Below are 7336 nucleotides of genomic sequence, written 5' to 3'. Positions count from 1 at the left end.
ATTTAATAATAATATAATTATAATTATCCCATAGTGAAAATCAATACGAAATAGACACTTTAAAAACCTTTATTTTTGTTTTGTAAAACAATTGTTCATTCAATTGATTTATAAAATATATGTAGAGCAGTATGTATCATGAATTATATGAGTAAAAGAACAAAACACGTGTTCCCTGTCATTTTAACTCTATCATAGTGCTAGTATATAAAAGCTAAACAGCACTTGATTCATTAAGTCATAATTGTTACACATGTACATGACAAAATATTACAGTATTCATGAAAATAATAGTATTTATATAAGTAATATTGTCTATTTTATTCATTGGAAAGATTTCTGTCTTATAAAAAACTGTGATTTCATTGTACAATAAACATTAACCACACAGGTAGTTTTAAAGTAGTCTGGGAGGTCATGCTGAAAAATGAATTCTTAGAAGCAAACATCATCAAAAACCTTATTGGTTGTCAACTCCCAAAAATGAGAAATCAATTGAATGAACAATTGTTTTTTAAAAAAACATTTAAGTGTCTATTGCTTATTTATTTTCATGATGGGATAGTCATAATTATATTATTATTAAATTTATTTTTGTGTTTATATATTCATTTCTTATTGTTCATAAGGTTATCCTTTAGCCAGAAAGATTAATGATGTACCTGGTCTCTGTAAGGAGTTCAATCCCTGGTTCCACCAAAAGAAAAAAATTATAATTTTATTTTTTCTAACAACTAAGTAGGTTAAACTATTCTAACCCCAAGTTAAAATGAAGACAAGGATAATGGGAAGTTAAAGAAAGTGTCAGTTATCAAATACGTAAATGTACATGTATATGTGTATACATGTGTGTGCATATGTATATTGATTTCCATGTGCACAGCTGCTAAAATCTTGGACATTTCATAAGTGATGGAGCATCATTTATTATTGATCATAAGTCTATTTCAGACATATATTGCTTTATGCTAATGAAGTAACTCTTAGTTTTTTTAATAGCTTCAGAGTTGGTGCAGGTCTTGAAGGAGTTAACCAAGTGATTAGGAGGCTAGAACTTCCAGCCCAACTTCTTGACTTCCACACAATAAGAGCTTTTAGAGAATCATTTTAATCATCAATGTTCAGTGATTGAATTAGTGATCATTGTGTAATGTGACTACATATAAGAGACCTGTGTGATAAGGCTTGGGAATCTTCCAGGTGGTCAAACAGATTAAGGACCCTAGAAGTTGTTTTACCTGGAGACCCTCTAGAAGTAATAGAGCTCCCAAAGCCTTATAACTTGTCTTATATATGTCTTTCATTTTAATCTTCTTCAATTATCCTTTAGAAAAAAACCTGAAATAATTATCAGAACACTTTCTTGAGTTTGTGGCTCAGTCAGGTGTAGATAGATATCCTATTTGTAGCTTGTCTCTAAAATGAAGACAGTTTTAAGGAGCTGAGCATTAACCCATGGGGTCTGTGTTAATTTCTGATGATGCCAGAATTCAATTGTTGAACATTTATCTTGTATTGAAGATTTGAAATAATTTGGGAAAACACGTATATTTTATATAGGAAATCTGCCTAATGTTTGATGCCAGGAAAATGTTACAACATTCACACAGCCCTCTTTTCATTTATACCTGGTGATCATCCAATACTTTTGATCAAGTAGTCTTTACATTGATTATTCTTATTAGTAGTTGCTAATATTCTGAAATATTTTTTACAAAGCAAGAATAGAGAAGGCATTGGGTATTTATTTATGCCTGAACTGAAGCATAAATTTTATGTAGAATGCCCCCACAAAAATATAGTAATTCAAAAAGAAACAACTCTCAAAACATAGATAGAAGTAATAAAACTACAAACAAATTTATACATTCACATCTGTGCTAATGCACAGAAGTTTAAAACCCAGCAGGTGTATCTTCATCCTGTCTTTCTGAACTGATGCATACTGATTATTGTGTAAAGAATCATTTCAATTTATTATTTATCACAATGAATTGAAGGAGAGAGAAGAAGGAAGAGAAGGGAGGAGGGAAGGAGGGAGAGAGAAAAATCATGAATGAAAGAGAAATGGATAAAAGAGATAAACATAGGTACAATAAGATATACTATATAACAATTGTACCATAAGGAATATTGCTTTAAAAAGTCAAAAAAATAATTGAATGAATAAATGGGATTTTAGATTGACCTTGAGGAAAAGTTTTCATTGAAGAGAAACACATTTCATTAATTCTAGAAAACATATAAGAAAAAATGAAGAGAATACGTACTAAATGTATTCAGCACATGGTTATTTGAAAATTACATTTGTATATTCCTAGTTCATTAAGTAAAATGTTGAAATGAGTATATATGAACAATATAAAGAGGATCCTAGATCGAAGACCTAAGTGTTTGATTATTTTCCAGTAGCTAATTTGAAGATGTAGAATTAAAATGGTTTAGTGATGGATACTTTGTTTTAAAGACCTAGTTTTACACTGGTGTGCAATACAGAATACTTCTACACATAAAATACAATGCATTTGAGGTTACCTTGTGGCTGCCAATTTAATATAGATATGTCCAAGGATGAAGAAATTTCTTGGTACCTTGTCAAAACATTGAAAAATTCTGATATGTTCCATCGCATAAAACAGACATATCGCCCAGAGAATCCTCAAAAACTTGCTCCTCAACTTGCCATTCATATGATAGATAGACAGGATCAACTAAGCACTGAATCAAAACCTGAGATTGTATCAGTCCATCATTCAATTTAAAGTCTTCTTTTGCAGATAAAGAACACAAGGCCCCAAGAGACTAGCAGTAGCAGCCCAGGCCTCTGACGATGAAGGCATTATTTTTCCAGCATGTCACAGTCTAAAGCAAAGTAAAACATGATGATCTGTGACTTTTTTTCAAACTTCTTCTTCCAGTGTTCTTTAGGAACCAGGTAACAGATTTTATTTACAGAGAGAAAATCTCAAATTCTTTTCTCTATCATTTCTCTCTTTCTCTCTGTCTCTCTCTCTCTGTCTCTCTCTCTCTGTCTCTCTCTCTGTCTCTCTCTCTCTCTGTCTCTCTCTCTCTCTCTCTCTCTCTCTCTCTCTCTCTCTCTCTCTCTCTCTCTCTCTCTCAAAGAAAAACAGCATTGCTGTGAAAAATAAGGCAACATGATGGGAATTTTCTATACCGGCAAAATAAGGAGTGAAAGAAAGAAGTAGCTGGGGAGATAGCTCAGCAGCTTAAGCACCTGCTGGCAATGGCAACTACAAGGTCCTGAGTTTGATCCCTGGTAAAAAAAAAAAAAAAAAAAAAAAAAAAAAAAAAAAGGAACATTATGATTGAAACCTTATATCATGAAATTTTAATAGACAATATTTATTTTTCACCATGATTGAGAGCATAATGTCTATCTTTTAAGATGAACTGAATTTTGTAATGATTCTAAGTAATGAAATTTATTAACTAATTTTAAGGTAATAGTGATGCTTTCATAAGACATTAATATGAATTAATTAAAGATGATTTTGATGATGAAGAAATGCCAAGTATAATCTCAGGAGTTAAAAAGTTATGTTTAAGTGTGAATTCTAAGATTAGACTTTAAGCTTATTCTTTTAAAGTTTCCGTAAAAATAGTAACAACATAAATATTGATAATCAATATATATTTAGAGCTTTATTATATTGAAAATTTTATCACCAATATCTTAAATTTTCATGAAAATCTTTCAAGACAACATGCAGTGCTTTGATTTTGTACTTGAGAACTTGGTTTTTGAGCAACTAAACAACTTCACTGTCGCCTCTAGGCAAGCAGCAAAGCTGGGATCTGAATTCAAGGCTGGCTGACTATTTAGCATCCACCCTGTCATATTTTCTTCATTCTAAAATTATTCCATACTACTTACACTTACAGAGTTCAAAAAGTAAACTTTATTTTCTTCTGCTACTTTTGCACCACATGTGAAAATAAGATAAGGGAAGGGGATGGAAACCAGAGAACAGCTTTGGAAGACATGGTTGGAGAAAAAATGTGAAATACGCTACTTCAGCCTTCCCTGAGGCTGACCATGCTGTCTGCATTGGCTTGGGAGTCTCCCAAAGGATTTGTGGAACATACTCTAAATTCCTCTGGGTGGGTTGTGGAGGCAGGGCCTGGGTCAGGTGTCTAATCCCTTGCCTGCTACTTCCTCTCTGGTCCTACCACATGGCTCTGCTTTCTGCTGACCCGAATCAGGAAGCTTTGCTTGGGTATGCCCTTGCCCTTTTGTCTTTATGTTCCTGCTTCAGACCCCATGGGCCACAAACGACCTTGAAACCATGAATTGAATTAAATTTCTTTTTCTTTGAGTTCTGTGCATCAGGTGAGGTCTCCCTGTACCAGAGAATTGGACTAGCACAGTAAGCTTCATACCAGAGACACAGATTTGGTCAGTCACAGCCCTTCCACTCTGCTGGCCCTACCAAGTACATTTGAGCAGACTCCCTTCAGCTTATAGAAGTGAGGCAGGGTGTTACTCTAGTGAAGTAAAGCAGGGCGTTATCTCTTTTTCTCTATTAAATTTACAAACAAGACAAGTTAGAAGCTAGTGATATCAAAATTAGTGGAAATAGAAGACTAGAAATCCCCTACATAAAGTGTTGACTATACTTGTTTAACTGTCCTCAAAATTCATTATCAATCTGGAGGATTTCACTATCTTTAAAAAATGGTCAAAGATGTTTGATTCACCGTATAACTTACTTGATGGAAACCAAAATCCTAATAACACATACAATACACATAATACAATTAGACATCATATTGTCATTTATGCAACCAACAAAACTATTAAAATTTGGAATACATTCAGAGAATGTTTTTAACTCTCAAATATAGTCTTCTAATTCAAATCTAAACTAGAAATCAGATATTTAATTATTTGAAAGTCTTCCAAAGTTCCATAGAAATATTTTCAATGACTTGAAAGTCAATGCTAATTTCTGAAATACATATGTCACCGGGGATGTATGACCTAATTTAGATGAATCATAATTCAAGTATTCATTTAAAATTCAAGGTTGACCTAAATCAAATGTGAAAGCTGCAAAGTTTATATAACTTTACTCATTACTTTTCCGATTAGTATGTCTTTTTGATTTCCTATTTCTGACAGCTTTTTGAAACACTTGCAGTTTTATAAAACCTACTTCTCTGATGATTCTTACACAGTACAACTCTAAGGTGGACACAAACCTACAGAAATTTGGGTCTAGGTTTTTGGTTTTAGAAAAGACACTTTCATAGTTTAGGTTTTTAGATTAGTGGGATTATCCATTATAGTTTCTTGCCACAGTTTAGCTTGTATGATAAACTTGTTTTGATATTTTCATTTATTAAATATTGGGAAAACATTATTATTTGAGAATATATTGACTTTATCTTTAAATATTCATCCTCATATTGGCAATATGCTTTTACACATAATTAAGCGGAACTCTTATAAGAAAACATTTTTCATATGACTGGCTTTTAATCTGTTAGTTCTAAGCTGGTATATGACCTTCTTCAGAAGTCCTTTGTTGTTTCTGTACATGAAGTAAATTCAGCCATTATCACATAGTAATTTCACTGAAGGATATAGCTATTGATTACTATCTTAGTTTTTATTTGCTTATTAAAATATTGCTTTACTCCTGAATTTAAAGGAATAAATTTGAAACATCCAAGCAGCAGTAACTTTTCTGTTCAAGTTGCCTCTACATTCCTTGTCCTAGAAAAGTGAGTCTTATACTAAATGCTTCCAAAATATTTTATAATAAAATACTTTCTTTCATTCCAAAGAATAGTTAGGCCTCTATATATTTTTTCGTTCACCATATCCTACATTATTTGCTTCCTTTGTGTGTATTTGAATTAAGAAACATGGAACCAGGCTGGTGAGATAACTCAGTGGAACAAATTACCTGTTAAGGCAAGTTTAGGCAAGCTCAAGGACTGAGGCTCAATCCCTGGTGCTAAGTGCCATGCCAGCCCCATCCCTGGATGGGGTAAGCTGGCCTGAGTCCAGGTGTGGTGGAGCACACCACCAAGTCCATAATCCCAGTGCTAAGGAGCCTGAAAGCTGGAGTATCACTAAGAGTCCAGGATGTATAGTGAGATCCTGCAACAAACAAATACATAAAAAATAAAACATGAAATAAAATAAATATGGAGCCATTTCTTCAACAATACATACACGTGTGTACGTGTGTGTGTGTGTGTGTGTGTGTGTGTGTGTGTGTCTAGTATCCTGTGAGCCCCTGGCTACATGTTTTTGTTAAGGAAACACCAATTTTTTTACACACATTATTTTGCCAATATCTTTGTCAAAAAAGTTGTTCCTTTTCCTCTTTTGGTGGTACCAGGGATTGAACTCAGGACCTTGCCCTTGCCAGACCAGTACTTAGTCCACTGAGCTATCTCCCCATCCTGAACAAGTTGCTCTTATCAGAATGACTCATTGAAAACTTGCTGTCCCACGTAACTTATTTCTTGAATAACACTTGGCCCATATTCGCTGTATTCTGCCACAGCCTGTGCTCCGTATATCAGTTTCCTGCCTTGAATAGAGCTTGAAATGTTCCCCACACAGATGTCTTCAGATGCTCTTGAGCCAGCCAACACTAACCACGGAGGATCGCGCATGCTCCTCAGCTGGAGTAACTCTGCCGCAAGGAGGAGTTCAGCTCATGGAGATGCTTCCCACTGGGTTGTTGCTGCCCTCATTCCCCTTGCTCTTGTTTTCCTCCTCCTCCTGCTCCTCTTTCTTCTCTGTTCTTCATTTTTCTTCTTCTCCTAGTTTCTCTATTCCTAATCCATAAATTTTGCCACTTTTCCTCCTTTCTTTAGCTATATCTAGCACTACAGATACAATGATACCACTGTGTGGAATGGACTATAAATGACAGACTTTCTCTTACTTTTTCTGTATGTGCTATGCTGTGTAGAGTACCGAGCTCATGCCAAAGCATTGTGTTTCATGCCTGAAGGAGACCGACCCGAAAGACACATGTTCTCAGATATGATATGTGCTATTCTGATCACAGACTTCTTTAGCAGAGTAATACTAGAAGCATTTTAGAAATATGGTGCTGGGTCCATATTAAAATTTCCCATTTTAAATGAGAAAATAATTGTGATTCTCAAATCATGATCTGAGGTTGAAAATTGATTCCAAAGTGACTTACTGAGACTGGAACCTACAGACTTCACAATGAACTACATCTCCACCTCTTCCTCTTCTTCTTCTTCTTCTTCTTCTTCTTCTTCTTCTTCTTCTTCTTCTTCTTCTTCTTCTTCTTCTTCTTCTTCTTCTTCTTCTTCTTCT

The sequence above is a fragment of the Octodon degus genome, unplaced genomic scaffold (genome assembly GCF_000260255.1).
Source record: "Octodon degus isolate 3935 unplaced genomic scaffold, OctDeg1.0 scaffold00006, whole genome shotgun sequence".
Taxonomy (NCBI): Eukaryota; Metazoa; Chordata; class Mammalia; order Rodentia; family Octodontidae; genus Octodon; species Octodon degus.
The sequence above is the reverse complement of the archived record's forward strand: the minus strand, read 5'-3'. Positions refer to the sequence as shown.